Here is a 27,114-nt window from a genome sequence, read left to right as displayed (position 1 = left end):
GCTTGTAGGGTGCTTATTTAAATCGGATTTGGAAATGTATTCAAATCTTCGAGCATTGTATAAAGTCCAATGACATTTTGCCCTTTTCCATGAAGAATATCTTGACTATCTTATTATTCCATGAGATAGAAACGAGGTGAAAACCTTTGTTTACCTTCTTCTCGCATGCATGTCGGATGTCGTTTCGTCTGTTTTTCTCTCAACGTGCCAGCCTAGTTAGCTTGGTTGGTAGCGCGTCTGCCTTGTAAGGATAATATTCGTTCTCGAAACGGCTGGCTCTCTTCTATTCTGTATTTCTTCTCTCTTCGAAAGAGAAAAATGAAACGGCGAAATAGAACAGAGGGCAGAGAACAGCCGAAAAAGTTTTAAATGAAATAGAAGGAAAATTTCGATAGAAAATATGATGTTGTGGAGTGTTCATTGATTATGATGTGGAAAGTTCATTTATGTGTGAATTGAAACAATGCCGTATGTGCAATGCTTGTAGGTTATTAAATTTTAATAGAGCATGTTTTATTCGTAATAATTTAACTGGGATTTCATCGTTTATTGATGAAGATGCAAAAACATCTCATGTAAAAAATGGCTTGCTTGGTTCATAAATAACGCTTTTCCACGTGTCTTCTCTTTTAAGTAATATTCTTATATCGCTTAAACTTCTTAATTGTAATGGAGAACGAACATTTTCCCTCCAGTATTAGGTACCCTCTTGAACTGTCCTAACTTTTCAGGAATAGGTACATCAAAACATTGTCACAAAACCAACTTTCTGACGTTTTAATAGTAAAGGGTCTGACGTTTTAATAGTAAAGTAAAGGGACGCTATGTAGGTTATTAAATTTTAATAGAGCATGTTGTATTCGTACTAATTGTGCTGGGATTTCATCGTTTATTGATGAAGATGCAAAAACATGTCATGTAAAAAATGGCTTGCTTGGTTCATAAATAACGCTTTTCCACGTGTCTTCTCTTTTAAGTAATTAATATTCTTATATCGCTTAAACTTCTTAATTGTAATGGAGAACGAACATTTTTCCCCCAGTAGGTACCCTCTTGGAACTGTCCTAACTTTTCAGGAATAGGTACATCAAAACATTGTCACAAAACCAACTTTCTGACGTCTTAATAGTAAAGGGTCTGACGTTGTAAATAATAGTAAAGTAAAGGGACGTTGACTTGACGTATGGCATCACAACGTTTAGACGTTTAGTGCATGATATTTCTGACTGAGAAGTGAGTACTGCTTGTGTTGAGTAGACGTAATAAAAATAGGTTTGTCATATCTGTTCAATGTAGCCCAGATAATAAGATATCTGCTTTATTTCAGCGTGGAAATAAACCACTCGATCACAACTTGAACTAGAAACGTTTATGTAATCTATTTTTGACCTGTAATTGCCTTCGTAAATCGAAAAAACTTAAATCTTGTCTGCGGTTGTTGCAATGTAATGACAATTTTTGAGTGGCCGCCCGTGTACTGAGGGACAGGCCAGATACATTTTAGGCTGAAGATGTGGTTTCAAAAAAATCGCCCAATAACCAATAACGGGGGGAGTTGATTTTTTAGAATATTGGTACATTGGAATGAATTCTTTGAAAACGTTTTATTTCGGAGTAACAAAGCGACCGGAAATACAGAACCCTCGGAATAATACCATTCAAACGGGATCTCAAAAGACCATCAGTCATTGAAATGCTAAAAATCTATTTGGTATCATGATTCTATAGAATAGTTACAGAATCATGACGAACTTACTATTCTTTAACTATAACTTACTATTCATCTTATCCTGTACAAGTCTGACTATTCCAAGAGTACGTATAGCTTGTAGGGTGCTTATTTAAATCGGATTTGGAAATGTATTCAAATCTCCGAGCATTGTATAAAGTCCAATGACAGCGACTTTGGACTAAGTTTGAGTCGTTGACTATGTTTGGAACACCTGAAAAGAACGACCTTTTGGCGTTACGGATACTTTGGATGATGACTGATGAGTGAAGAACTGGGATTGAATAACTTCTAAAAGTTGAAAATCTGTCAGTGGTTCTAAAGTTTCTACTTCAAACAGTGATTCTAGAATCTAGTGAGAATCGTCTACAAGAGAGGTACCTTTATCTACGTCTCGAATCCACGTCTCGTCTACAGTAGGTATTGAAGATGACGTTTTCAAGTACCTACTTCGGTTCCATCACCACTGAAGACTGCCCGAGCAGAGTAGCTATTAGGAGTGAATTTGAGTCTATTCTCGCCTGCTAGACAGGACACCTTCAAAACACACATGTGTCCTTTATTACCAGATAAACTCATGATAACTAAGTTAATACCAGTATAGCTCTATTAGCAAATATTTACACACACTGTAGTGGACGACTGTTTTAAACAAACAAGATAGGCACTAGGAGATACTCGTAGCGTAATAATTTGCTTTATTGAGATAGCCACAGTTCACTCAGGTATACGAGTACTTTTCGTTCAATAATTCAAGATAGGCACTAGGAGATACTCGTAGCGTAATAATTTGCTTTATTGAGATAGCCACAGTTCACTCAGGTATACGAGTACTTTTCGTTCACTATTGAATTGTTTACCAAGCACTTGACCTGGGTTGTCTGCGGTTGTTGCAATGTAATGACAATTTTTGAGTGGCCGCCCGTGTACTGAGGGACAGGCCAGATACATTTTAGGCTGAAGATACCAAGTGGTTTCAAAAAAATCGCCCAATAACAGGCTTGGAATCGCACCCTTTCGGCCATGCCTTTTCCACAAGTTTGGCCATGCCTCGGGATGAACTAGCGGGATTCCGGAGCGAAGCGACGGAATTCAGCTAGGACTTGGAGTCTTGGGCCACTTTTAAATCTCACTTCTTCCCCATGTTTACCTTCTATGGGTTCTACGCATTATTATTAATATTGTTTTATCAGTTGTCATTACCAAACAAATGGCTGTCTTGAGCAATTAAACTTCCTTTTATGGTGATCCATGGGAGATTTCCACTAGTGACTTTCTGTCTTAGTGGTAGCGATTCTTGGGAAATATGAATGTGTGCCAATAGTCTTAATAAATTCAAAGACACGTAAATTCACAAACAATATTCGCACCTTTCCTAATCTATGTGTGTCCAAACATTGAACCCGTGTTATCATTATAAACATGTAAACACGAACGTTTACGGTACGTAGTTCTACCGTTGCACCTTTGATATGTTTGGCAACGTAGCCTACTTTTGTAATGACTCCTTGCTGCCATATCCATCTGGATAACGTATAATTGTGAACATCAGACATCAGGGTTATTCTTTTTAGTGCACTAACCTGGCCATGTCTTATAATCTTACCTATGAATTAGTACCTTATGTCTATACTTGTACTGTTACTTGCTTATATTTTTAGTGAATGATGTATGTACAAGGTTATACCCAATATGAGTTAGTATCATGAGAACTCAACGGTATATTCAAATGAGTTTTATTTAGGTTCTCTAATGCCTCTAATTCTAATGGTTACCTAAAATACGAAAATTAATTAGAGCTGTGTCGGTGCTTTCAGTTTTTGGTTACCACACGATATTAGTACCAAACCAAATACTTGGCCATGTCTTATAATCTTACCTATGAATTAGTACCTTATGTCTATACTTGTACTGTTACTTGCTTATATTTTTAGTGAATGATGTAAGTACATATGTACAAGGTTATACCCAATATGAGTTAGTATCATGAGAACTCAACGGTATATTCAAATGAGTTTTATCTAGGTTCTCTAATGCCTCTAATTCTAATTGTTATCTAAAATACGAAAATTAATTAGAGCTGTGTCCTGTGTCGGTGCTTTCAGTTTTTGGTCACCACAGGATATTAGTACCAAACCAAATACTTCTCATTGAATTGAAGGGTCACCACTTTGTTGAAGTCCCTATCGCTATCATCAAATATGCAAACGGACTCTCTATGGACGATTTTTACCAGGTGGTCTCAAAAACGACTGACTTTGTAGGTCAAAGACGCAAACGAGACAGTCTCTAAAAGAAATCATTTTGTAGACAAAATTTTCCAACTTGATCTGATTGACACTCTTTCCCTCATGCATGTAAGCCTATCATTGGCGATTATTCAGAGCAATCAAGTCAAAATGTCCTCATCTCATGTACTTGTCCTTGTCCCCCATCTGGTGTTGTTTTCTTCCATAGAAAGCCAAATGAACCACTTGATTTGATTATTTTTTCCATGTTTGTGTGGATTTTCGTGTTCTTGTTGAAATACTCGTCATTTGGGGAGAGTTTTCATCTGGTTGATTACTGGGCATACTCCCACTGGTTGGATTGAGAATGGAAAATTCTATTGAAAATTTCGACCTTTACTAGATTTTTTACTCTTGTCCTAAATCCTGAATAGGTTCCTTACTCACACCTAGGTAACCTAGCCACTCATTCTACGATCGTGTTAAAGGTATGCAAAGAATGTCGTGCAAAATTTAAAAAAAGCGAAAACTATATCCAAGGAAACAATTGAATCCCGAGCTGCATATGTGGGAACTTTGCTCAATATCCATAGGAAGACCTCTCCTAACACATAGCAATGTATGGGAAATAGTTCAGCTCTCCTGTGCATAGCAGGGACTGTGTTATAGAAGGGGTGAGAGGGACAAAAAAGCGAAAACTATATCCAAGGAAACAATTGAATCCCGAGCTGCATATGTGGGAACTTTGCTCAATATCCATAGGAAGACCTCTCGTATAACACATAGCAATGTATGGGAAATAGTTCAGCTCTCCTGTGCATAGCAGGGACTGTGTTATAGAAGAGGCGAGAGGGATCCCTTTATAAGTGTTAGATGTTATTAAGGGGTTTTTCTGAGGTATACTGAGTGATGACTGGTCCCACGGAACTCACCCAAGTTCGAGCCTGAAGTTGAAACTCATAACAGGTGGGGAGAGGGGAGTCATGAACCATCCAGGGAAGCCCCTCTGAATATTTTTTAATTCCCTCTTATTATAATAATGATATTTTAACCGTACAAGATTTCCAAAATTTTCTTTTTCTTTCGTCGCTAAATTTTCTACCTGATGTTTTTCTTCTCGTACTTCATTTGTGTTGTGGATGGTACGAGTATGTACTTCATGTTGCTTGATTCAGTCGCGGTCGTAACTTCTCTTTCTCTCAGTGTTCAAGACTCGGTGTGTGTGGCATCTTGCTAGTTGAAGTATCAGTTTAAAAGACGAGTCTCTATGCCTTTTACATAGAGAGGAATAAGACAGTTGCGACTCGTAACTCGAGTATCATTTAATACCGATTGTCCGAATTCTTAAGAATGGGTATCTTAGAATTCTCTAAGGCAACACATATATTTTTTTCGGCAAAAAAGAAAAAATCATGCACTTAAGGGTTAAAGGTATGCAAAGAATGTCGTGCAAAATTCCCCATGTACATTTGTCACGCACACATGCCCTATTGGCCCCATTTTTCCATCAGACGTCTAAACATACACCTGCAATCAAAAGCTGAAACGGTTGGTTCGGTGGTTGAGCTCGTCCCCTCCTCTAGTAGTACTCTGACACTTCAATTAGAACCCCACCTACCACTTCAGTAGAACCCTGCCACTTCTCTTGCCCCCTCCTGGAGAACCCCGCCACTTCAGTTAGAACCCTGTCACTTCTGTAAAACCCTGCCACTTCAGTAGAACCCTGCCACTTCTAAAAATCCTGATGACACTTCTGTAGAACCCTGCCATTTCAGTAGAACCCTGCCACTTCTGTAGAACCCTGGCACTTCTGTAGAACCCTGCTACTTCAGTTAAAACCCTGCCACGTCAAGCCATAAAACCTTTTGTCATATGTAAAAAGCACTTTGTGTAATGAGGATAGAAGCACGAAAGTGTTAAGTGACACCCAAGGGATAGATTAAGCTGGACGTTAAGCTGGTTGTGACTATCTTAACGTGTAATATGCTACTAATGTTAGTGTTAATTTGTTAATATTAACACACTGGATGCTCCAGCTTTTCCCCAGGTATTAGAGAGTAGCCAGACGCTATATGTATGACGTCCAGTTTACCTCCCAGTCCAAACTATGGTTAGATTCTTACTGCATAATTGACAGTATTGACACCCAAAGTACGTCCATTTCATGTCTCTCATTTATTGAAACAACCTTGTAAACTGTAAAGTTATTGAAAGACCAGGAGCTTTTGGGCTTCATTGTTTAAAATGTGCTCGAAAAAGTTACGATGACCTTTTTTTGTGTTCAGTTTGGTGTGATAACCTTTTTGTGAGGTGTTTTATTTATGTTTCCGTTTTCCTTGGTGTTTTCTGTGAGGTGAAAAATATGATGCAATATTGCGACAAGTTTTTTTGCTGTGAAAAGTGGTTTTGTTGTTTCAAACCCCTTTTGTTTCCGTCGTATCTTCTTCGTAAATCTTGTGAATTATTTTCATAGTTTTTTTTTTTATCATGGTGTAAATTTAAGTGACATTTTCTTTTGGATTTCACAAAGAATTTTGCCGGACACTAACCTCAACTTTATTGACAGTAAAGTTATGACTAGCTTATTACTTGTTACATCTGAAGACCTCAAGTACAGACCTCTATCTTCAATCTGAAAACCGCATTCTTGTGGTGTAATGTCTGTGGCCACTCTGATTTTCTTCCTCATCTTCTACAACTCCAAGTTCTTCAATCTTCATGAACAAAGAAAACCCAGTTCTCCACAACTCATCTACATAAACTCGCCTCTGTGTGGTTTGTAACACGTGACGATCTTTGGTCTCTTGAGTCTCTAGCAAATCCTCTACCAGAAGACTCAGCGTCAGTAGAGGTACCTAATTTATCATCGAAGATTTGTCCGCAGGCTAAATTCCAAACCGCGGCAGAGTGAACGACCCACGACTTGCTCCGCGTTTGGTTTACATTAACCTCTTCAGACGGAGAGACTGGGACTGTGTATTGAATAATGGGTGTAGAATGTAAAATCGTCGAAAGCTGTGTCCACACATGGTCGACGCCGTCAATCGTTGTCGACTGAAATTGTACAGTGCCTCGACAACATAGAGTCACCTCTTCACCTCGTCGATCGACTTTGGACTAAGTTTGAGTCGTCGACTATTTTTGGAACACCTGAATAGAACGACCTGTTGGCGTTACGGATACTAAAGAATCCACTTTGGATTAGACTTGATGAGTGAAGAACTGGGATTGAATAACTTTTGTAGAGTCTAATATCTGTTCTGGAGGCAGAGTGAACGACCCACGACTTGCTCCGCGTTTGGTTTACATTAACCTCTTCAGACGGAGAGACTGGGACTGTGTATTGAATAATGTGTGTAGAATGTAAAATCGTCGAAAGCTGTGTCCACACATGGTCGACGCCGTCAATCGATGTCGACTGGAATTGTACACTGCCTCGACAACATAGAGTCTCCTCTTCACCTCGTCGATCGACTTTGGACTAAGTTTGAGTCGTTGACTATGTTTGGAACACCTGAAAAGAACGACCTTTTGGCGTTACGGATACTTTGGATGATGAGTGAAGAACTGGGATTGAATAACTAAAAGTTGAAAATCTGTCAGTGGTTCTAAAGTTTCTACTTTAAACAGTGATTCCAGTGAGAATCGTCTACAAGAGAGGTATCTGTATCTACGTCTCGTCTACAGTAGGTATTGAAGATGACGTTTTCAAGTACCTACTTCGGTTCCATCACAATTGTTAATGATTTTAAAAACACTGAAGACTGCCCGAGCAGAGTAGCTATCAGGAGTGAATTTGAGTCTATTCTCGCCTGCTAGATAGGACACCTTCAAAACACACATGTGTCCTTTATAACCAGATAAACTCATGATAACTAAGTTAATACCACAGTATAGCTCTGTTAGCAAATATTTACACACATTGTAGTGGACGACTGTTTTAAACAAACAAGATAGGCACTAGGAGATACTCGTAGCGTAATAATTTGTTTTATTGAGATAGCCACAGTTCACTCAGGTATACGAGTACTTTTTGTTCACTATTGAATTGTTTACCAAGCACTTGACTTGGGTTGTCTGCGGTTGTTGCAATGTAATGACAATTTTTGAGTGGCCGCCCGTGTACTGAGGGACAGGCCAGATACATTTTAGGCTGAAGGTACCAAGTGGTTTCAAAAATATCGCCCAATAACAGGATCTGCTTTATTTCAGCGTGGAAATAAACCACTCGATCACAACTTGAACTAGAAACGTTTATGTAATCTATTTTTGACCTGTAATTGCCCTCGTAAATCGAAAAAAACTTAGATTTGAGAAGCCTGTATCATGTCTATTTAAATTCCTTAGAAGTAGTATTTCATTACTTTCTTTCTTCAAATCTTCATTCATTGATAAGAAAGAGCTTCTTGCTAATTAATCAGAGTTATTCATTTTATCTCATCCTATTTTTTTGATCTTCTGAAGTAACTTTTCATAAAATTTGTCGATATCTGAACCCACTTTAGTCTTCTGATGTCTAATTTTGGTTTGAAAACTTTTGAACAATTTTCGTCAAACTGAAAAAAGACCTGTTTTTACAATCTTGAAAACAGAAAATGTGGGAAGTGGGAAAGGTTATGTAAAATTTTCTACTCACAAAGGGTCTCGAGTTTGTATCCTGTGTGGGTCACAGAATGTGCTCTGATTCAATGCATGGGAATCTCGAGAGAAATAACAATAAAACCTTCCTTTCCATTTGTTTCCTGTCCTCATCTCCCTCTCACCCTAAAGCATGGGATTTGTCCCTAAGAATAGGTATGGGGTTTGTCCCATATCAATGAAACTGGAAGGTGGAGGGATATCGCGTATGAATTTCACTTGATGAAATTCACGCAGTGTCCTTCACTATTTCTGATGGTTCTCATTAGAGAGAGGGTAGAGTATTGGTGATGCGATGGCGGAGAGAAATGTTGCTGTGTTCTCTGTTATAATTGGAGGTGGAGGGCAATTGACGGAGAGAAAATGTCTTTTTCGCTGTGTCCTTCCTTCGTTCATAAAGTTTTTGAGAGTATCCTCATCTCATGTACTTGTCCTTGTCCCCCATCTGGTGTTGTTTCCTTCCATAGAAAGCCAAATGAACCACTTGATTTAATTATTTTTTCCATGTTTGTGTGGATTTTTGTGTTCTTGTTGAAATACTCGTCATTTGGGGAGAGTTTTCATCTGGTTGATTACTGGACATACTCCCACTGGTTGGGTTGAGAATGGAAAATTCTATTGAACATTTCGACCTTTACTAGATTTTTTACTCTTGTCCTAAATCCTGAATAGGTCCCTTACTCACACCTAGGTCACCTAGCCACTCATTCTACGATCGTAATACTCGTCATTTGGGGAGAGTTTTCATCTGGTTGATTACTGGACATACTCCCACTGGTTGGGTTGAGAATGGAAAATTCTATTGAAAATTTCGACCTTTACTAGACTTTTTATTCTTGTCCTAAATCCTGAATAGGTCCCTTACTCACACCTAGGTCACCTAGCCACTCATTCTACGATCGTGAAAAGAAATCACAAATGTCAAAGTCAGGAAAGAAGCCAACATTGAGACCGACCACTACCTGACAACAATAAAATTGAATTTTATACCCAACAACAAGAAAAGAACACCAAAAATGAAAATTCCACGCATTGATACCAAAATCTTGAAACTAAAAAAACAAGAATTAAAACACACATGTGTCCTTTATTACCAGATAAACTCATGATAACTAAGTTAATACCAGTATAGCTCTATTAGCAAATATTTACACACATTGTAGTGGACGACTGTTTTAAACAAACAAGATAGGTACTAGGAGATACTCGTAGCGTAATAATTTGCTTTATTGAGATAGCCATAGTTCACTCAGGTATACGAGTACTTTTCGTTCAACATTGAATTGTTTACCAAGCACTTGACCTGGGTTGTCTGCGGTTGTTGCAATGACAATTTTTGAGTGGCCGCCCGTGTACTGAGGGACAGGCCAGATACATTTTATGCTGAAGATACCAAGTGATTTCAAAAAAATCGCCCAATAACAGGGCATTCATCTCCAAGGCTTGGAATCGCACCCTTCTCTCTCCCGCAGTCTCTGCACTCTGTGTATTTCTTATGGAGATTTTAGCGATCAAAAATTGATCATATCTCAGGATCGGTTTAGATAGAATAGTTACAGAATCATGACGAACTTACTATTCTTCAACTAACTTACTATTCATCTTATCCTGTACAAGTCTGACTATTCCAAGAGTACGCATAGCTTGTAGGGTGCTTATTTAAATCGGATTTGGAAATGTATTCAAATCTCTTCTTTACTTGAGACTTGGAGTGTTGGGCCACTTTTAAATGTCACTTCTTCCCCATGTTTACCTTCTATGGGTTCTACGCATTATTATCAATATTGTTTTGTCAGTTGTCATTACCAAACAAATGGCTGTCTTGAGCAATTAAAGTTCCTTTTATGGTGATCCATGGAGATTTCCACTAGTGACTTTCTGTCTTAGTGGTAGCGATTCTTGGGAAATATGAATGTGTGCCAATCTCGAGAACCACAACACCTAGAAAGCTGAAATTTGGTAGGAATATTCCTTTTATGGTCTAGGTGTGCAATAAGAAAGGATTTTGCGAAAATCTACACCGATCCTGAGATATGATCAATTTTTGATCGCTGAAATCTCCATAAGAAATACACAGAGTGCAGAGACTGCGGGATAGAAAACTTTTCCTCGCTCGCCTAATATTTGAGTTTCGTTTATGTTTTTAGTTTGATAACTACAAGTTCGGCCATGCCTTTTCCACAAGTTTGGCCATGCCTTGGGATGAACTAGCGGGATTCCGGAGCGAAGCGGCGGAATTCAGCTAGTATGTACATATTCCCAATATGTTTGGTATAGTATGCATCTTTGCATGTGGGCATTATTAATCTACTAGCGGAATTCCGCTAGTTCATCCCGAGGCATGGCCAAACTTGTGGAAAAGGCATGGCCGAACTTGTATAATTTATCAAACTAAAAACATAAACGAAACTCAAATATTAGGCGAGCGAGGAAAAGTTTTCTCTCCCGCAGTCTCTGCACTCTGTGTATTTCTTATGGAGATTTTAGCGATCAAAAATTGATCATATCTCAGGATCGGTTTAGATAGAATAGTTACAGAATCATGACGAACTTACTATTCTTCAACTAACTTACTATTCATCTTATCCTGTACAAGTCTGACTATTCCAAGAGTACGCATAGCTTGTAGGGTGCTTATTTAAATCGGATTTGGAAATGTATTCAAATCTCCGAGCATTGTATAAAGTCCAATGACATTTTGCCCTTTTCCATCTGAAGAATATCTTGACTATCTTATTATTCCATGAGATAGAAACGAGGTGAAAACCTTTGTTTACCTTCCTCTCATGTCGGATGTCGTTTCGTCTGTTTTTCTCTCAACGTGCCAGGCTAGTTAGCTTGGTTGGTAGCGCGTCTGCCTTGTAAGGATAATATTCGTTCTCGAAACGGCCTATTCTGTATTCCTTCTCTCTTTCTAAGAAATAGAACAGATAAACTCCTCCATGTTAAATGAAATAGAAGGAAAATTTCGATAGAAAATATGATGTTGTGGAGTGTTCATTGAGCTTAATAAATTCAAAGACACGTAAATTCACAAACAATATTCGCACCTTTCCTAATCTATGTGTGTCCAAACATTGAACCCGTGTTATCGTTATAAACATGTAAACACGAACGTTTGCGGTACGTATGTAAATATTTACAAACTAATTGTGAACAGGGTTATTCTTTTTAGTGCACTAACCTGGCCATGTCTTATAATCTTATATCTTATCTATGAATTAGTACCTTATGTCAATACTTGTACTGTTACTTGCTTGAAATTCAAAGACACGTAAATTCACAAACAATATTCGCACCTTTCCTAATCTATGTGTGTCCAAACATTGAACCCGTGTTATCATTATAGACATGTAAACACGAACGTTTACGGTACATGTAAGTACATATGTACAAGGTTATACCCAATATGAGTTAGTATCATGAGAACTCAACGGTATATTCAAATGAGTTTTATCTAGGTTCTCTAATGCCTCTAATTCTAATTGTTATCTAAAATACGAAAATTAATTAGAGCTGTGTCCTGTGTCGGTGCTTTCAGTTTTTGGTCACCACAGGATATTAGTACCAAACCAAATACTTCTCATTGAATTGAAGGGTCACCACTTTGTTGAAGTCCCTATCGCTATCATCAAATATGCAAACGGACTCTCTATGGACGATTTTTACCAGGTGGTCTCAAAAACGACTGACTTTGTAGGTCAAAGACGCAAACGAGACAGTCTCTAAAAGAAATCATTTTGTAGACAAAATTTTCCAACTTGATCTGATTGACACTCTTTCCCTCATGCATGTAAGCCTATCATTGGCGATTATTCAGAGCAATCAAGTCAAAATGTCTGAAAGGATTGCGGAACATATACAACCATTGCTTCATCAAGAGAAGCAATTGCTGGCCACAGAATAGAGAGAAGTGGTGAGATAAAAAAGCGAAAACTATATCCAAGGAAACAATTGAATCCCGAGCTGCATATGTGGGAACTTTGCTCAATATCCATAGGAAGACCTCTCGTATAACACATAGCAATGTATGGGAAATAGTTCAGCTCTCCTGTGCATAGCAGGGACTGAGTTATAGAAGGGGTGAGAGGGACCCCTTTATAAGTGTTAGATGTTATTAAGGGGTTTTTCTGAGGTATACTGAGTGATGACTGGTCCCACGGAACTCACCCAAGTTCGAGCCTGAAGTTGAAACTCATAACAGGTGGGGAGAGGGGAGTCATGAACCATCAAGGGAAGCCCCTCTGAATATTTTTTAATTCCCTCTTATTATAATAATGATATTTTAACAGTACAAGATTTCCGAAATTTTCTTTTTCTTTCGTCGCTAAATTTTCTACCTGATGTTCTTCTCGTACTTCATTTGTGTTGGTGGATGGTACGAGTATGTACTTCATGTTGCTTGATTTAGTCGCGGTCGTAACTTCTCTCAGTGTTCAACACTCAGTGTGTGTGTGGCATCTTGCTAGTTGGAATATCAGTAAAAGACGAGTCTCTATGCCTTTTACATAGAGAAGAAGAAGACAGTTGCGACTCGTAACTCGAGTATCATTTAATACCGATTGTCCGGATTCTCAATATTCTCATACCATTAAAGTAAGACGATTTCTTAACCAAAAGTCTCGTACAACTCCGTTGTGTTCGAAATCGGTTTCTCAACAGTGTACCAATTGATGAGTAAAAAAACCTAACGAGATCATTAAAACACGAGGTTTCTGAACCTTGAATGTTCGAGCCAGATTTGTTTAGTCTTTCATGTGTGGTTAGATTGTATAGAAGTCTAGTAGGTATGTTTAGATTGTCTAGAATCACAATGGTAACATCTTGGAGTGCTAGGACAGAGATCTTACATGAACGTAATATGTGTAAAGGCGGCCACAGACGATTGAGCTTATTGCATGCCACCTATCGGAATAGGAAGAAAGATTTCCAACGTTCGAAGATGCAAGCTTGATCGTCACCAGCCTAGTTAACTTGGAGGGTATAGCTCGTCTGCCTCATAAGCGTTAGGTCGCGAGTTTGATTCCCCCCCTGGGCCTGGGGCGGATTTTATAATAAATAGATAAGGTTCGTTCTCGGTACGGCTAGCTTTCTCCTATGGCCCTTCGCACTCAGCCTTTGCTATTTCTTTAGCAAGGGAACAGTCCCCTCTGTCAAACGTCTTAAACAAACTCGATCGTCTATAGCCACCTTCAGGTTTTGTTCAGTGTACTTGATCACACCTATGGCCCTTCGCACTCAGCCTTTGCTATTTCTTTAGCAAGGGAACAGTCCCCTCTGTCAAACGTCTTAAACAAACTTGATCGTCTATAGCCACCTTCAGGTTTTGTTCAGTGTACTTGATCACACCTATTCATCTCGGATAGCCTCCAGGTATTCTCGGTGCATGCGGTGATGATGCAATGCTGCATGTGACGTCTCACCAAGTGTAATGGTATCTTGAGTACCTACAGTATCTTGAGTATCTGTAGGGAGTACTCGTTTCCATGGTAACCAGATACCTCTAACCACAATAGATAGGGGGTCCGATTTCAGTGAGTAGAGTTGTACGGATTCTAGGTGAAATCTTGAACCATGATCAGTAGATCGTGAGTTACTTGTTCGTGTACGTCTGTACGTATGTGTGTGTGGATAGGTATCTTGAGTACCTATACAGTATCTTGAGTATCTGTAGGGAGTACTCGTTTCCATGGTAACCAGATACCTCTAACCACAATAGATATAGGGGGTCCGATTTCAGTGAGTAGAGTTGTACGGATTCTAGGTGAAATCTTGAATCATGATCAGTAGATCATGAGTTACTTGTTTGTGTACGTCTGTACGTATGTGTGTGTGGATTTGGGCTCTTTGAAGAACTGCATGGATATGCCCTTGTACGTAGGTGCTAACTACATACTTCTAACCATTTTCAAAGTCACTTTTTCATTTTGCACGATGACAAATTCAACTACCTTTTCCCCCTGTGAGCAAAAAACTATTAAGGATGTTTACTTGATTGGAAGATGTGCCATTGCATGGATATGCCCTTGTACGTAGGTGCTAACTACATACTTCTAACCATTTTCAAAGTCACTTTTTCATTTTGCACGATGACAAATATAACTACCTTTTCCCCCTGTGAGCAAAAAACTATTAAGGATGTTTACTTGATTGGGAGATGTGCCATTTTTTTACTTTCCTTATCCTATAGGAATTGAAGTGATTTCTCTTCACAGTCTTACAAATGAAGATTGTGCATTACAATTCCTGCGGGAGTTTTGGCTCACACTTTGCGCTCCATTGGACATCAGGAAGGTTGAAAATTAATTTCAGTGTGAGAAAATTGGATGAAAAGCGCAACGTTGCGTCGGTGGTTAATTCAAGCTTTTCTTGACCCCCATTTATCCGATTCTCTAGAGATAGAGAGAAGAGAAAACTCGAAGGAAGGGAACAGAAGTAAAAGGATATAAATAAATTCATCATATTAATTAAAGGTAGGGGAAGTAAGACAGTTTATCATTTCATAAATATAGGTAGGAGAAGCAAGAAAAGTGCGCGAATAAGAAGCGGGAAGGCTATAATTACGAGAAATCAAACTTGGCCGACTTGGCGTGCGTGTAAAAATATATCAGACTATCTAATTAGAAAGGCGCTACCTATACGCTTTCCCATGTCGCATTCGGTGAAAGTTGAACTCAAGGTCTCCCACACTCTGGAGAATATAAGAAGCAAATATCGATTCTGGACGACAGTTTTTCGCCAATAAACACCTTCGCAGAGGGGGAATAAAAATTTATATCGTGAGAATGAAAACTTAAAGCACCGTGCCACACATACATATTTTCCCATGATTTGCTAGTGCTTTGTTGCCAAGTGGCCTTGGAGATTTCCCAGCGATTTTCTTTTTCCCAACAACGCGGCAACGTGGAAATCTAGAGGTTACTATTTGAACATATACTTACGAGTACATTAGTGGCTTTGGAGATTTCCCAGCGATTTTCTTTTTCCCAACAACGCGGCAACGTGGAAATCTAGAGGTTACTATTTGAACATATACGAATATTATTCTTACCATTTTAACATACGATTGCTTTAATGCACGAATAATTTATTCCTTGGCGGATGTAATTTTTCAATGGGAATTATGCGAGTCGTGCCCAGAATGAGTTAGATTGTTACAAATATTGGTTCCTTGTACGGTTTTCTTCAAGGACCTTGTGGGGAAAGTTGAGGTAGGTTGATTTTGGAGTGGGAAGAGGCCACGTTTTTTTTGTTAATGTGTTAGTGCTATTGGAGTATTCGAACACAAATGTTGGTGGTAATGCTAAGCGCGCTAATATTACGTACTATTGAGCAATGTTTCTCGTGCTCAGATTAGTGGAATTAGAGGGTGCAGTTATTGCAATTTGCAGTACGCTACCCGTTACTAGGAACATACCAGCTTAACGTCATACCTACACTATACTCGTACAAAAAAGCCTACTCTGAGGGTTAGGTGTAAGGGCAAAGAGCCTCAAAAAATGGGTTAGGTTGGGTTAGGCTATTACGAATCTACTAGGAAGCTAGGAATATCTATGTACATTTTTCAACAGAATTGTCGGGCAATATTTATTTGTTTATCAACCTCTCCCAGTTGCCAACCAGCGAGGAAGTTGAAGATGTTCTCAAACCACGAAGCTTTTAAACAAAAAGATTCATTCTCCATTGGGATTTGATTTTGAATCCACAAATAAATTTGCTCTCATTTTGTATCAGATTTGTCTTCTAATTATTATAAGTAGTTCTGTTTAAACAAACATGAACTTTATCGCCGAAGATTATACGCGAGCTGAAATAGGATTTCAATGAAAATATTACAGCAGCATCTCCAACTTAAAGTGACATTAAAAAGCTCCAAGAGAGCTTTTTCCGGGAGCGTCTTATCAGATTATGGTATTATATTGTTATCCTGCTATGAGCCAGAAGAAACAGTGAGCTTATATGAAACATATATATACAGTTTGTAGAGATATAAAGTTCATAGAGATAAAACTGAAGATAGATCACATAAGAATATATATTATAGTTCTAAAAGCAAAGTTAAGAGTTTGTTCTTATCAAACTTAAATTTTAACATACATATTTGTGTAGCTTTAGACGTTTATTTTACTTTCTTGTACTATTGTCACTTAATGTGTTCATTGAACAAGACTTTACAACACATCTTATGTTGTATAGTGAGTACTTTACAACACACCTTACGTTGTAGTGAGTACTTGTACTGCACTTGTAGTTATTTGTGTAGCTTTAGACGTTTATTTTACTTTCTTGTACTATTGTCACTTAATGTGTTCATTGAACAAGACTTTACAACACATCTTACGTTGTATAGCGAGTACTTTACAACACACCTTACGTTGTAGTGAGTACTTGTACTGCACTTGTAGATAAGAAGTACCTACTAGTGTTCTTTTACTTGAGTAGGAAAGGAGTGTAAGAAGAGAAGAGATTTTCAAGTTGAATTCATATCTTAAGTGATGCCTTTTATTACAAAAAAACATAAATTATAAGCGAGTACTTACATTATTATATTAAGTACATACATAGGTACTAGCTGTTTGCCCCGGGCTTCGCTATAAAAAAAAATAGGGTTTTTTTTTGGAATCGAACCATCTCCTCCTCTTTTCGATTTCTGAACCATAAGACCTCCGTTGTTACAGTTTTTCCTATCAACAAATCTCTTGAACTAGGGAGCTTAAAACGTCTTGTTTTTGGCACTAAAAACTGGACCAGAAAAGTAAAATGAACCCATAATTTTCCGACGATTACCCTAGAGTTTCTGTTGCAAAGCTGTTCTGATCATCTGATTCAATATTAAGGTCATAGAACGGAAATTCTATAACCATATCATTATGTAGTATCTCAACATAATGATACCAGGAAGGTTACCATGAAGGTTCAAGTACCTATGACAAAAACTACCTACATGAATATAAATACATGACTATAATAACTAAGTACACTCACGTGCAAAAATTTCGAGTCACACTGACTTGAGGTTGCCAGGACTGCTAGGTTGCGGGTTCGATTCCCGCCTGGGGCAGATAAGGTTCGTTCTCGGAACGGCTGGCTTTCTCCTATCCTGTCTTCTTTCTCTCTTCGCTTTTGGGACAATAAGACCTTAGCAGTCAGAGTTCCCTCTATCAAACTTCTTAAAACAAAATGAAAAGTCATGAACCATCAAGGGAAGCCCCTCTGAATATTTTTTAATTCCCTCTTATTATAATAATGATATTTTAACAGTACAAGATTTCCGGAATTTTCTTTTTCTTTCGTCGCTAAATTTTCTACCTGATGTTTTTCTTCTCGTACTTCATTTGTGTTGTGGATGGTACGAGTATGTACTTCATGTTGCTTGATTCAGTCGCGGTCGTAACTTCTCTCAGTGTTCAACACTCTGTGTGTGTGGCATCTTGCTAGTTGGAGTATCAGTTTAAATGCCTTTTACATAGAGAGGAAGAAGACAGTTGCGACTCGTAACTCGAGTATCACTCCTGGAGAACCCCGCCACTTCTGTATAATCCTGCCACTTCAGTTAGAACCCTGTCACTTCTGTAAAACCCTGCCACTTCAGTAGAACCCTGTCACTTCTAAAAATCCTGATGACACTTCTGTAGAACCCTGCCATTTCAGTAGAACCCTGCCACTTCTGTAGAACCCTGCTACTTCAGTTAAAACCCTGCCACGTCAAGCCATAAAACCTTTTGTCATATGTAAAAGCACTTTGTGTGCGTACAACTCCGTTGTGTTCGAAATCGGTTTCTCAACAGTGTACCAATTGATGAGTAAAAAAACCTAACGAGATCATTAAAACACGAGAACCTTGAATGTTCGAGCCAGATTTGTTTAGTCTTTCATGTGTGGTTAGATTGTATAGAAGTCTAGTAGGTATGTTTAGATTGTCTAGAATCACAATGGTAACATCTTGGAGTGCTAGGACAGAGATCTTACATGAACGTAATATGTGTAAAGGCGGCCACAGACGATTGAGCTTATTGCATGCCACCTATCGGAATAGGAAGAAAGATTTCCAACGTTCGAAGATGCAAGCTTGATCGTCACCAGCCTAGTTAACTTGGAGGGTATAGCTCGTCTGCCTCATAAGCGTTAGCTCGCGAGTTTGATTCCCCCCTGGGGCGGATTTTATAATTGAATAGATAAGGTTCGTTGAATAGATAAGGTTCGTTCTCGGTACGGCTAGCTTTCTCCTATGGCCCTTCGCACTCAGCCTTTGCTATTTCTTTAGCAAGGGAACAGTCCCCTCTGTCAAACGTCTTAAACAAACTTGATCGTCTATAGGACACCCAAGGGATAGATTAAGCTGGACGTTAAGCTGGTTGTGACTATCTTAACGTGTAATATGCTACTAATGTTAGTGTTAATTTGTGAATATTATCACACTGGATGCTCAAGCTTTTCCCCAGGTATTAGAGAGTAGCCAGACGCTATATGAATGACGCCCAGTTTACCTCCCAGTCCAAACTGTGGTTAGATTCTTACTGCATAATTGACAGTATTGACACCCAAAGTACGTCGATTTCATGTCTCTCATTTATTGAAACAACCTTGTAAACTGTAAAGTTATTGGAAGACCAGGAGCTTTTGGGCTTCATTGTTTAAAATGTGCTCGAAAAAGTTACGATGACCTTTTTTTGTGTGTTCAGTTTGGTGTGATAACCTTTTTGTGAGGTGTTTTATTTATGCTTCCGTTTTCCTTGGTGTTTTCTGTGAGGTGAAAAATATGATGCAATATTGCGACAAGTTTTTTTTGCTGTGAAAAGTGGTTTTATTGTTTTAAACCCCTTTTGTTTCCGTCGTATCTTCTTCGTAAATCTTGTGAATTATTTTCATAGTTTTTTTTTATCATGGTGTAAATTTAAGTGACATTTTCTTTTGGATTTTATTGAAGTGATTTCTCTTCACAGTCTTACAAATGAAGATTGTGCATTACAATTCCTGCGGGAGTTTTGGCTCACACTTTGCGCTCCATCAGACATCAGGAAGGTTGAAAATTAATTTCAGTGTGAGAAAATTGGATGAAAAGTCCAACGTTGCGTCGGTGGTTAATTCAATCTTTTCTCGACCCCCATTTATCTGCATTACAATTCCTGCGGGAGTTTTGGCTCACACTTTGCGCTCCATTGGACATCAGGAAGGTTGAAAATTAATTTCAGTGTGAGAAATTGGATGAAAAGCGCAACGTTGCGTCGGTGGTTAATTCAATCTTTTCTTGACCCCCATTTATCCGATTCTCTAGAGATAGAGAGAAGAGAAAACTCGAAGGAAGGGAACAGAAGTAAAAGGATATTAAATAAATTTATCATAATAATTAAAGGTAGGAGAAGCAAGAAAAGTGCGCGAATAAAAAGCGAGAAGGCTATAATTACGAGAAATCAAACTTGGCGTGCGTGTAAAAATATATCAGACTATCTAATTAGAAAGCCGCTACCTATACGCTTTCCTATGCCGCATTCGGTGAAAGTTGAACGAGAGAAGAGAAAACTCGAAGGAAGGGAACAGAAGTAAAAGGATATAAATAAATTTATCATATTAATTAAAGGTAGGGGACGTAAGACAGTTTACCATTTCATAAATATAGGTAGGAGAAGCAAGAAAAGTGCGCGAATAAGAAGCGAGAAGGCTATAATTACGAGAAATCAAACTTGGCGTGCGTGTAAAAATAAATCAGACTATCTAATTAGAAAGCCGCTACCTATACGCTTTCCTATGCCGCATTCGGTGAAAGTTGAACTCCAGGTCTCCCACACTCTTGGAGAATACAAGAAGCAAATATCGATTCTGGACGACAGTTTTTCGCCAATAAACACCTTCGCAGAGGGGGAATAAAAATTTATATCGTGAGAATGAAAACTTAAAGCACCACACATATTTACCCATGATTTGCTAGTGCTTTGTTGCCAAGTGGCTTTGGAGATTTCCCAGCGATTTTCTTTTTCCCAACAACGCGGCAACGTGGAAATCTAGAGGTTACTATTTGAACATATACGAATATTATTCTTACCATTTTAACATACGATTGCTTTAATGCACGAATAATTTATTCCTTGGCGGATGTAATTTTTCAATGGGAATTATGCTAGTGGCTTTGGAGATTTCCCAGCGATTTTCTTTTTCCCAACAACGCGGCAACGTGGAAATCTAGAGGTTACTATTTGAACATATACGAGTATATCAATATACGAATATTATTCTTACCATTTTAACATACGATTGCTTTAATGCACGAATAATTTATTCCTTGGCGGATGTAATTTTTCAATGGGAATTATGCTCAGAATGAGTTAGATTGTTACAAATATTGGTTCCTTGTACGGTTTTCTTCAAGGACCTTGTGGGGAAAGTTGAGGTAGGTTGAATTTGGTGTGGGAATAGGCCACGTTTTTGTTAACGTGTTGGTGCTATTGGAGTATTCGAACACAAATGTTGGTGGTAATAATGCTGAGCGCGCTAATATTACGTACCATTGAGCTATGTTTCTCGTGCTCAGATTAGTGGCATTAGAGGGTGCAATTATTGCAATTTGCAGTACGTTACCCGTTAGGAACATACCAGCTTAACGTCATACCTACACTATACTCGTACAAAAAAAGCCTACTCTGAGGGTTAGGTGTAAGGGCAAAGAGCCCCAAAAAATGGGTTAGATTGGGTTAGGCTATTACGAATCTACTAAGGAAGCTAGGAATATGTATGTACATTTTTCAACAGAATTGTCGGGCAATATTATCCACGTTTTTGTTAACGTGTTGGTGCTATTGGAGTATTCGAACACAAATGTTGGTGGTAATAATGCTGAGCGCGCTAATATTACGTACTATTGAGCAATGTTTCTCGTGCTCAGATTAGTGGAATTAGAGGGTGCAATTATTGCAAGTTGCAGTACTTTACCCGTTACTAGGAACATACCAGCTTAACGTCATACCTACACTATACTCGTACAAAAAAGCCTACTCTGAAGGTTAGGTGTAAGGGCAAAGAGCCTCAAAAAATGGGTTAGGTTGGGTTAGGTTATTACGAATATCTCTAGTAGCGCGGTCAAACTTTCTTGACTACTAGGAAGCTAGGAATATGTATGTACATTTCTCAACAGAATTGTCGGGCAATATTTGTTTGTTTATCAACCTCTCCCAGTTGCCAACCAGCGAGGAAGTTGAAGATGTTCTCAAACCACGAAGCTTTTAAACAAACATGAACTTTATCGCCGAAGATTATACGCGAGCTGAAATAGGATTTCAATGAAAATATTACAGCAGCATCTCCAACTTGAAGTGACATTAAAAAGCTCCAAGAGAGCTTTTTCCGGGAGCGTCTTATCAGTATGGGATTATATTGTTATCCTGCTATGAGCTTGAAATAGGATTTCAATGAAAATATTACAGCAGCATCTCCAACTTGAAGTGACATTAAAAAGCTCCAAGAGAGCTTTTTCCGGGAGCGGCTTATCTGATTATGGGATTATATTGTTATCCTGCTATGAGCTAGAAGAAACAGTGAGCTTATATGAAACATATAGTTTTTATAGAAATATAAAGTTCATAGAGATAAAACTGAAGATAGATCACATAAGAATATATACTGAGCTTATATGAAACATATATATACAGTTTGTAGAGATATAAAGTTCATAGAGATAAAACTGAAGATAGATCACATAAGAATATATAGAGGGTGTCCAAAAATCAATGCGCCGTACCTAAAGAGGCGATTCATCTTGTTAAAATGAGAATTTTCTCCTATGTCTATGGATAGGGCCCACGAATGCTCTCAATTTGAGTTACATGGGTTCCAAGTTCCAATATAAGACAAAGCAGTTCTTTTAACGTATTTAACAAAATGCATTTAAATCAAAATTTAGAGCCTTTTTTTGTATACCCTGAATCAAGGTACGCTCAGAAAAATCCTATTCTTTAGGCCCAACTGACTGGCTGAAGTTGGCAGCATTTGTTGCAGAACCCTGTTTATAGAACAAAAAAGTCCCATTTTAACCCAATAAATCACCTCTAAGTTGGTACCCCAACTTTTGGATACCCTGTATAGCATTTCTAACGAACATCTGTGGATGTGAACTTTGGTTGAGATATACTGAAGCATATGTATGTAATGTATGTATCGACTTAAAGTTCGCAGCGTATTTGCTACACGTGCTGTGCGAAATAATATTTCTGTTTCTATATTTTTTTCCATATTTCTCTTCGATATTTTTTTTGCCCCATGTTTCATTTTTATTGTAAAAAAAATAAAAAAATCTCTCTTTTTACTGATAAAATCTGGAGCAGATAGTTAATTTTTACGACTGGATATGTTGTTGTAAACGGGGGAAAAACTTCTGAATAGGAAGTAATTTCCTAGGTAGGTAGGTGTTAAAGTTGTGGCTTGGAAAGGTGATGAATTGTAAACGGGGAAAAAACTTCTGAATAGGAAGTAATTTCCTAGGTAGGTAGGTGTTAAAGTTGTGGCTTGGAAAGGTGATGAACATTTTATACACTTTCATAACACAATCAATCGACCATTTCCAACGTAATTTTATAGCATATAGCAATCAAGTTAAATATTTCTTCCTTTCTATTGCAAAGGTTTGAGAGGAAAAATGTAGGTAATTTGTAATTTAATAGAAAGTAAAAAAGTGTTCTAACATAGGTCAAAGGCTCTTGCTCGTTATCACAGGACTTTACTTTTTTCTTAGCGACTAAACTTCAAGCCTGGACAGATGAAAGGAAGAAAGAACACAGTGAGAGGATGAAGAAATATTGGAAAGACAAAAAGAAGACGTAATTTAAAATTTGTAGTCAGTTAGTTATAGTTAGTTAATTAGAATTTGTATATTTTGTGTATTCTTGTTTTCCGCGGTCCTTAGATGGCCAAAATCGAAATAAAAAAAAAAAAATATTTTTTGTATTTTTTTTTTTCCGGGGTCCCAAAAGGGCCAAAAACAAAAAAAAAAAAAAAAAAAAGATACACGGGCAACACGTCTGGGTCACATGAGATATTGAAGAGGAGAGATAGGACATTGGATCTAACTTAGTTTAGGCTATAATTTGATTCCTTGGAGATTTTGGAGGAGATTGGGTTAGGAAATTTGTACCTAGTTTGTGTACCTTCGGGTAGAAATGGAAGTTGAGTCTGGCACTCTGGACGAATGTTTTGTATGTTTTGGGGAAATGGGGAAGAAAAATAGAGGTGGTAGGTACTTTTGTAAGCTCTCAGGCTGATGTTGTCATCTCAAGAGCCAAAATCTCATTCCTTCTTTTGCATTTTTTGCCCGTTATTTTATTATTCATTTTTGTTGAGTAGGTATTACTTTTACAATACTAATAAAAAAGGTATAAGGGACGGACTATTGTATTCGCTTCGGTGTCGTCTGTCACTCTGTCATTATTTATTTTTTTCTCTTTTCAGTTTGATTTTCTTATTTTTGATTTAATTTTATTTATTTGCTTTCTATTTCTTATTCTCATTTTTGCACTCTTTTGTTTTTTGTTTGTTTCAGAGTGAAAATAGTTGTTAGTTTTCAACAACCATTTCTCAGCCTACAACTTGCGGTTCAAAAAAAAATTCTGGAAGTTTTATTTTTTATGCTTTTTGAAAGAAAAATACAAAGTTCAAAGTTTTTTACTTGGATTATTTTTTTTTTTGTCTTGAAGAATTAAAATTGTACTTAAAACTGTAACTTGTAACTCATCCTTCCTTCTTAATTTTTTTAATCGTCTTATAATTTGCCACTTCCATTCCTGATTTCATTTCAACTTTTTATTTACAAAACAACTTTTTATTTGCAAATCGGATTTTATTTTCAAACTTAACCATGATTTTTTTTTAAAACGTTCTGATTTTTTAATTTTGTCCTTAACAAAGTCCGTTAAATACTCAATTTATTATTTTCTACTTAACGTTAACGTTGTACCTTGCTTTGATAAGATAGGGTTTGATTGATAAGACCTAGACAACTATCTTCTATTGTTGTGACCTAGCTGCAAAATATACACGCGTTATTTATTATTGTGATTATAAAATTGTAAAATTCTACGTAATAATACAAAGTGTTTTTCCAGAGTTTCTTACCCTGATGGGGTGTGATTAGTGTGATTTTCTTTTTAAATGAAGCAATTTTCCAATTCCTCAAGTGTTCACTAGTGTTTTTAAGTGTTGTTGTTTACTCAAAGCTCAATTAAAGAAAGCCGTTACCATGGGAACCACGGCGTCACATATTCAACCGTCCAATTTCAAGCGGAGTGCCAGTTATCGGCACAGTCGAAGTGGAAAGCTAAAGGTAAACACTTGAATCTGATTGGTTAATACCTGGGTGATTGTTAAACTTTTCTGTACTTTGTTAACTTTTGGTAGGCGCCAGCCAAGTTAGCTTGGAGGGTGCGTCTTCCTTGTAAGAGCTAAGTCGCAATCAAGTTAAATATTTCTTCCTTTCTATTGCAAAGGTTTGAGAGGAAAAATGTAGGTAATTTGTAATTTAATAGAAAGTAAAAAAAGTGTTCTAACATAGGTCAAGAGCTCTTGCTCGTTATCACAGGACTTTACTTTTTTCTTAGCGACTATACTTCAAGGAAAAACGTCGGATCTTTATTTTCAGGCGAAATTTAATTTCCAAATGGTTTTCTTACTGCTTCACCGGCACAATTGAATTGCTTTGAAAAAGATACACGAGTACCATGTTTGAGATAGGTGTGCTGTCGAAAATTGGAAAGTATGAAAGAGTTTCCAAAGAAAACTAATAGAAAGTAAGGTATGGTGTCCGAAATCGTGAAAATTGGAAGGAAAGAAAGAAAGGGGTTCCAAGGAAAAATAATAGAAAAGAAAAAGAATAAAGATACACGGGTAACACGTCTGGGTCACATGAGATATTGAAGAGGAGAGATAGGACATTGGATCTTAGTTTAGGCTATAATTTGATTCCCTGGAGATTTTGGAGGAGATTGGGTTAGGGAATTTGTACCTAGTTTGTGTACCTTTGGGTAGAAATGAAAGTTGAGTCTGGCACTCTGGACGAATGTTTTGTTTGTTTTGGGGAAATGGGGAAGAAAAATAGAGGTGGTAGGTACTTATGTAAGCTCTCAGGCTGATATTGTCATCTCAAGAGCCAAAATCTCATTCCTTCTTTTGCATTTTTTGCCCGTTATTTTATTGTTAATTTTTGTTGAGTAGGTATTACTTTTTATTTATTTTTTTCTCTTTTCAGTTTGATTTTCTTATTTTTGATTTAATTTTATTTATTTGCTTTCTATTTCTTATTCTCATTTTTGCACTTTTTTGTTTTTCATTTGTTTCAGAGTGAAAATAGTTGTTAGTTTTCAACAACCATTTCTCAGCCTACAACTTGCGGTTCAAAAAAAATTCTGGAAGTTTTATTTTTTTATGCTTTTTGAAAGAAAAATACAAAGTTCAAAGTTTTTTACTTGGATTTTTTTTTGTCTTGAAGAATTAAAATTGTACTTAAAACTGTAACTTGTAACTCATCCTTCCTTCTTATTTTTTTTAATCGTCTTATAATTTGCCACTTCCATTCCTGATTTCATTTCAACTTTTTATTTACAAAACAACTTTTTATTTGCAAATCCGATTTTATTTTCAAACTTAACCATGATTCTTTTTAAAACGTTCTGATTTTTAATTTTATCCTTAACAAAGTCCGTTAAATACTCAATTTATTATTTTCTACTTAACGTTAACGTCGTACTTATTACCTTGCTTTGATAAGATAGGGTTTGATTGATAAGACCTAGGCAACTATCTTCTATTGTTGTGACCTAGCTGCAAAATATACACGCGTTATTATTGTGATTATAAAATTGTAAAATTCTACGTAATAATACAAAGTGTTTTTCTAGAGTTTCTTACCCTGATGGGGTGTGATTAGTGTGATTTTCTTTTTAAATGAAGCAATTTTCCAATTCCTCAAGTGTTCAAAACTAGTGTTCTAATTGTTATTGTTTACTCAAAGCTCAATTAAAGAAAGCCGTTACCATGGGAACCACGGCGTCACATATTCAACCGTCCAATTTCAAGCGGAGTGCCAGTTATCGGCACAGTCGAAGTGGAAAGCTAAAGGTAAACACTTGAATCTGATTGGTTAATACCTGGGTGATGGTTAAACTTTTCTGTACTTTGTTAACTTTGGTAGGGACCAGCCAAGTTAGCTTGGAGGGTGCGTCTTCCTTGTAAGAGCTAAGTCACGGGTTCAATTCCCGCGCGGGGCGAACTTTTTCCTAAAGAGATAAGGTTCGCTCTCGGAAAGGCTGGCTTTCTCCTATCCTGTCCTCATTCTCTCTTAATTTCGGGATGAAAAACTCTTCCTCTAAGTAAGACCGTGCTCAGAGTAGAGGTAATTTAAAACTTCCATCATTTTCCCGGTGTAGCGGTCAAGATGCTCGCCTGGTAAACAGGAGGGCGTGGGTTTCATCCCCAGCCGAGGTATCGAATTTTATCCTTATCAAATATCGAATATCCTTATCAAATAAATACTTACCCAGTAAA

General features: G+C 37.5%; 1 long non-coding RNA gene across 1 annotated transcript; it reads left to right on the top strand.

Moving 5' to 3' along the window:
• Positions 1 to 14,407: 14,407 nt before the first annotated feature.
• LOC113470987 lies at positions 14,408 to 24,860 on the top strand. The gene is made up of 2 exons (XR_003393856.1): positions 14,408 to 14,468; positions 24,119 to 24,860. It is a non-coding gene; the product is annotated as an uncharacterized LOC113470987 (long non-coding RNA).
• The last annotated feature ends 2,254 nt before the right edge of the window (positions 24,861 to 27,114 follow it).

The sequence above is a fragment of the Diaphorina citri genome, unplaced genomic scaffold, assembly GCF_000475195.1.
Source record: "Diaphorina citri unplaced genomic scaffold, Diaci psyllid genome assembly version 1.1 scaffold1987, whole genome shotgun sequence".
Classification (NCBI taxonomy): domain Eukaryota; kingdom Metazoa; phylum Arthropoda; class Insecta; order Hemiptera; family Psyllidae; genus Diaphorina; species Diaphorina citri.
This window is presented reverse-complemented; position numbering and strand designations above follow the sequence as displayed.